General features: G+C 41.6%; 1 protein-coding gene across 26 annotated transcripts in view; it reads right to left on the bottom strand.

The window, feature by feature from the left end:
- Positions 1–6134, bottom strand: part of LOC309613193 (uncharacterized protein) — a 170446-nt gene that overhangs the window by 42659 nt on the left and 121653 nt on the right. The window lies entirely within an intron of this gene.

Below are 6134 nucleotides of genomic sequence, written 5' to 3'. Positions count from 1 at the left end.
CTGAAAAGAGAGGCAGTGTAGCTTATGATTAACAATATGAGATTTGGAGTCCTCACCCTTTACTGTGTGACTTGAACAAATTACGTATTATCTATAAAATGTAGATTAAAACCTTTTCTTCTTATGCAAAACTTTGTTGTAAGGGTTGAACAGGATAATACATGTAAAAGTCCTTAGCACAGAGCCTCGGACATAGTGAGTTTTGTTTCCTATGTGCTATGCCATTTGACTTAAGCTTCACCATAACACGTTCGGATAGCTGTTAGTATTATTATCTCCATTCCACAGAGGGAAAAATGAGTGTTGGAGGTGAGATGGAGGGAAGTGGTACAGAGCTGATATGGAAATCTGACTCTAATTGTCTAATCCACTTTCTCCCTACTTTTGCCTCTAGATCCAGACATCAACCTTTCTCAGGCTTCCAGATTCCAGGAGAGGAAAGGCTAAACTTTCACCCTCAATTTATAAATGCACCTAAATTAGGCTTACCAACACATGTAGAATGGCAAATAAGTTTCTGATTTTGAGCGCCAACTGACAGCAGTTAGTGAGTACTGTCCAGAGGACTGCGTTCTGAAGGATTGTAAAAGCAAGTCAGGGTTCATAGAGTATCATAATTGATGAATGCCATCAACCACAGGAATGGGATCCAGGAATGATGGCAGGCCCTACAGAGTGTAACTCACCCCCTTTCAGATACCAAAGTCTGCCCAAAATCAAGCACACTTGATAAAAAGGGAGGTCCAGGGGTACTAAATAAAGCTCTTAAAGACCATTAGCACCTTTTAAGACCTTTTCCCAGATGTAGCCAGAAACAGCCAATGAATACAGAATGGAGGAAAAGTCTGGAGAGAAAGCATGGAGCTACCTGATGCGTTTTACATAAGGAGCGAAAGCTCAGTTCTGCCTATTCCCAAAGACTCTAGACTTCATCTTCCTGAACATCCAGGTAGGTGGAGAGAGGTCACTATGGAATTCTGAAACCTCCTCATGAAGCCCAGGAGGAGCTTAGTGTGACCTTGGGTAACTAATGTAGGCTCTCCCAACCTTGGGCATTTCAACCTTGAGTGTGAAATGTGGACAGTAATCTCTAACTCGTTGTGGTTTTGCAAGTATTAAACTAGGTAAATGTATCTAAAGAAACTACAGAGAACCCTATCCAAAGTAGGTGTTTGAAAATGTTCGTTCCCCACTGCTTCCTTTTCTCCCTCAAAAGGAACATTGTGACTTGTTTTTAAGTCAAGGTTGCTGAAGTATAATTTATTTTATTTTTTTTTCACACACACACACACACACACACACTGTATTTTATTTTTACAAGAGATAAATAAACTGACACCAAGCATTGTAAATGGATGACCACAACAAAAGCAACAATGATTGCAATTGAGGTATAATTTACATACAGTAAAATTCATTCATTTGAGATGAAGAGTTCTATGAGCTTTGACAAATGTATGCTGCCAGATAACTATTACCACAATAAGGTATAGAATGGAGCTGTCACTCCAAAAATTCCATCGTGCCCCTTTCCAGGCAATCCCTTGCCCTCACCTGTAGTCCCCTGGAAAACACTGATCCTATTTCTGACCCTATAGTGTTGTTTTTTACTGTGACCTCTTCTAATAGCAAAAATCAAAAAAGCATATTGTTCTCTCGAGTTTTTCTTCCACATCCTACTAAAAAATAGCCCAGCTCTGACAGCTCAGCTTTCTTCCAGGAAAATTCTTCATTAAATAAATGAATTCCATGTGCATATTAAAAAGACATTCTGCTTAGTATTCCTTCTATTTATAGCCGGAGTTCAACCAGCAGGGGCCCAGCAGGCCTGTCAGGGTCCTCTTGAGCACACACTCCCCGCTCCCTGCTCCGGCCCAGCTGCAGACCTCGCTCCAGGCCAGGTGGCACAACTGAGTCAGAGTTCCAAAAGGGGCCCGGGGAAGCCCTTCCACATGAGTTGTGCTCCTCGGCTTTAGGTGACTAAACTTCAGGACACCCTGGAATTCCCGTGGGGAATATATGGCCATATTGTCATTAACAACAGCAGGTAGAAGAAGGGAATTGGACTAGAAACAAGGGTAGAAGGAGGGATGGGTAGGGCTAAATGGTCTCCAAAGTCCTTCCCTGCAGAGAAGTCCCATTGACCCAAGTGACCAGAAGCCACCCCCCCACCCCACCCTCACCACCATGGACCAGAGAGTGCACCAGGCATAGGATTTCAAGGAGTACCAGAAAAATGATAAGACCTGGTTTCTGCTCACAAAGTACTTAGTATCTCAGAGAGACAAGACATGCAGAGAAGGATGGGGCTGAGTGGAGGAGAAATAGCACGGGCTATAGAGCTAAAGGGAATGAGATTTTTAGCCCAGTTTTGCCATTTGCTAGTTATGTGACCTAGTTCTGTTGCTTCACCTCTCTGAGCTTCAGCGTTCTCATCTGTAAACTGGAAATTACATCCATCCTCAGAGGGGTGCTATGTGAAAGGAATGAGGTAATGGATATAGAGCATCTACAGGCTCAAGAAAGAGTAGTTTCCTTCTAACTCTCTTGTATTACTCAAGGTTCTCCAGAAAAACAGAACCAATATGAGATAGATGACAGATAGACAGATAGAGAGAGAGAGAGAGAGAGAGAGAGAGAGAGAGATAAAGGGATTGATTGTAAGGAATTGGCTCAGGCAATTATGGAGGCTAGAAGTCCCAAGACCTGCAGCTGGCAAGCTGGAGACCCAGAAGAGACCCTGGTGTGCTTCCAGTCCAAGTCTGAAGGCCTGAGAACCAGAAGATCTGATTGCATAGGTCCAGATCAAAAACCAGCAGGCTTGAGACCCAAGAAGAACTGATTTTTCAGTTTGTGTCTGAAGACGGGCAACGACTGATGCTTCAGCTCAGTAGTCAGGCAGGAGGAGTTCCCTCTTACTCAGCTTTTTTGTTCAGTTGACTGGATGAGGTCTACCCACATTAGGGAGTGCAATCTGCTTCACTCAGTCTAGCAATTCAAAAATATAAACCTCATCCCAGAAAACCCCAACAGACACACCCAGAATAATGTTTGACCAAATTTCAGGGCACCCCATGGCCCAGTCAAGCCCTGAGAACCTGCCCCATCCTACAGGACAACTCTAGGTTGAAGTCTCATTCACTCCCCATCAGTGTCAGCTACATTCCAATATGTGACCTCTCACTTTCCACCTTGCATTATAGTCCCTGGTTCAATTCTATTGATCTACAGGCTTCTTAAGAACATTGATCATGACTGATGCTGTGCCTGGCACATGGTAGACGTACAGGAAATATTGGTTGAATGACTACACTATCTCATCCAACCATTGCATGCAACAGATAAAGCAACTAAGGCTCAAGACTTATTTGTTCACTCATATAACATTTGTTGAGCCTCTTCTATGTTCTGTGACAGTAAATAAGGGTATATAGAGAGGTAAGCAAGACATCACATATGCCCCTAAAGCTCAGGCTAATACAATGGAGGAAAATGAAAAAAATGGAGCTCACACTATGTATAAGAATCTTTATGTACATGACTTTACCCTATATTCCCAGTGTCCATTTATTCATTCATTTTTCTAGAAATATTTATTGAACACTAACAGTTCTAGGCATTGTCCGAGGTTCCAGAGATACAAAGGAGGTCCCAGTCTAGTGGGAGACACAAACAAAGAGAGAGATTAAATGAAACAAGGCAGTCATGAAAATGACAGTATTTGCAAAATGCAGAGGAATCAAAAGAGAAAGAATATACCATCTGCCTGGGGAAGTCAGGGAAGGCTTAATAGTATTTGAGCTGAGAACTGAAGGAAGAGGACATTTCTGCAATCAGACACGTACAGAATATTGAATATACAAGACACTGCATCTTAGGTCATGAGAACAGCCTGTACAAATGTTTGGCAACATGAGAGAACATACATAAATAAAAGCTTTCGTTTCATGCTCGAGCCTCCTACAGTTTAATTTTGCCGAAAACATTATATTAAAACATATGACCACAAACCATTGCATACCACAGTCTAGCTCTGATTCTTTATTCTAGCTGGTGAAATGTAACCCTCTGTGTGGCTGAAATCCAACTGCTTCCAACATTCACTGATCAGAAAATCATTTCGGGTTGGGCTCTAACTTCTGGGTCAGAGAGTACCCTTGGGTAGGGAAGACTTTTCTACCACCACTATGTATATCTTTGTGGCCCTTTTGGTATTTGCCTCAACCAATCGTTATTACTTCCTTTGGATTAAATCCTGCTTTCAAGGATCATAGGCATGGAAAGCTGTCAGAGAGCTGCGTTGGAAGCTTTGTACTGCCCTTTACTTGTTCTGGTACCACAATTAGAACAGCCTTATTGAGCCTGTTTTCTCAATTAATAATTGTTCATCTTTATTGAGGGCTTATTATATGCCAGCTACTGTTCTGGGCACTGATAGTCTATTGTCAAGCACGTGTTATCTCATCTAATCCTCACTACAATCAGTGGATGAGGATATAGGTGTTAGGATTCCCATTTTAAAGTTGTGAAAACTGAGGCCCAAGAGTAATGAACTGATTTGCCCAGAGTCATACAGATAAGATCAGAATGTGGTCCAGAGCTCAGCAAGCTCATCTCCTCACCTCTACCAACTCCCTTTCCAGAATTAAAGGTGAATAAAATTCAACTGTGCTTAAAAAAAGAGAGAGATGTGTAAATATTAATTAGGCTATCAAGCCTGACTACACGGTTCCTAAACTTAAAGTGATTGTTCAATTTCTCCTTCACCAACCACAAGATACTCCCTTGCCCTTGCATGGAATTCAGCATCCTTTACAATCTAGCTCTGCCTACCCCTTCAGCCTTAACAGCATTCATCTCCTCAACCCCACACCAAATACTGCACATTATAACCTTTAAACCCCAAACTACCTTCTATAGGTAATATGTGTGCAGTTTCTCAGTTTCCTAATCTGTAATATGAGAAGTTTGACAATAGACAATAAGAGTTCTTTATGCCTAAAGAAACTATGAAGATTCCTACTTCTGGCCAAGATGGAGTAATAGGGACCAGATTTACTCTCCCACCCGAAACAATTAAAAACAAACCAAAAAATCAATGGTTCTCAAGACATTGGATGTTTAGGCAATGAAGGACCATGATCCCTGAGGGCTAGGAACAAGTGAGGTGAATCTTATAATTGCCCCTTTACATTCTTAAGTGAGTTTCTAGGTCACAGCACAGGATGGGGAACCCACGTGGAGGTCAGTGGACTTCTTGATTTGCAGAGACAAAACTAAGAGTCTGGGGAGACCAAGATGGCAGTGTACTAGAAAGAGAGATATGAACCCAGATGATAAAATTAGTAGACAAGGACATTAAAACATTATTATAATGGTATTCCGTATGTTCAATAAGCTAGAGGATTGAACATGTTAAGTAGAGATGTGAAAGAAGTAAAAAAGACCTAAACTGAATTACAATATCTGAGATAAAAATTGAACTGGATGGGATTAATGGCAGATTCGACATTGCAGAAAATAGTGAGCATGAAGGCTGTCTACAGAAAGGAAAAAAGACTGGGAAAAAAAAATGAACAGATAAGTGAGCTTTGGGAGGACCCTGCGTAGAAAATGTGAAGACAAACCACACATTGGGAGAAGTTATTTTCTAATCATATATTTGATAAAGGACTGGTATCCAGACTGTATAAAGAATTCTCAAAACTCAGCAATAAGGAAACAAACACAGAAAGAGAAAAACAAATACCGTATGCTAATGCACATATATGGAATCTAAAAAAATGGTACTGAGGAACCTAGTGGCCGGGCAGGAATAAAGACACAGATGTAGAGAATGGACTTGAGAACACGGGGCGGGGAAGGGGAAACTGGGACAAAGTGAGAGAGTGGCATGGACATATATACACTACCAAACGTAAAATAGACAGCTAGCGGGAAGCAGCCGCATAGCACAGGGAGATCAGCTCGGTGCTTTGTGACCACCTAGAGGGGTGGGATAGGGAGAGTGGAAGGGAGGCTCAAGAGGGAGAGGGTATGGGGATATATGTATACGTATAGCTGATTCACTTTGTTGTACAGCAGAAACTAACACAACACTATAAAGCAATTACCCTCCAATAAAGATATTAAAA

The sequence above is a fragment of the Balaenoptera borealis genome (assembly GCF_965194805.1).
Source record: "Balaenoptera borealis genome assembly, chromosome: 1".
NCBI lineage: Eukaryota > Metazoa > Chordata > Mammalia > Artiodactyla > Balaenopteridae > Balaenoptera > Balaenoptera borealis.
The sequence above is the reverse complement of the archived record's forward strand: the minus strand, read 5'-3'. Positions and strand labels throughout refer to the sequence as shown.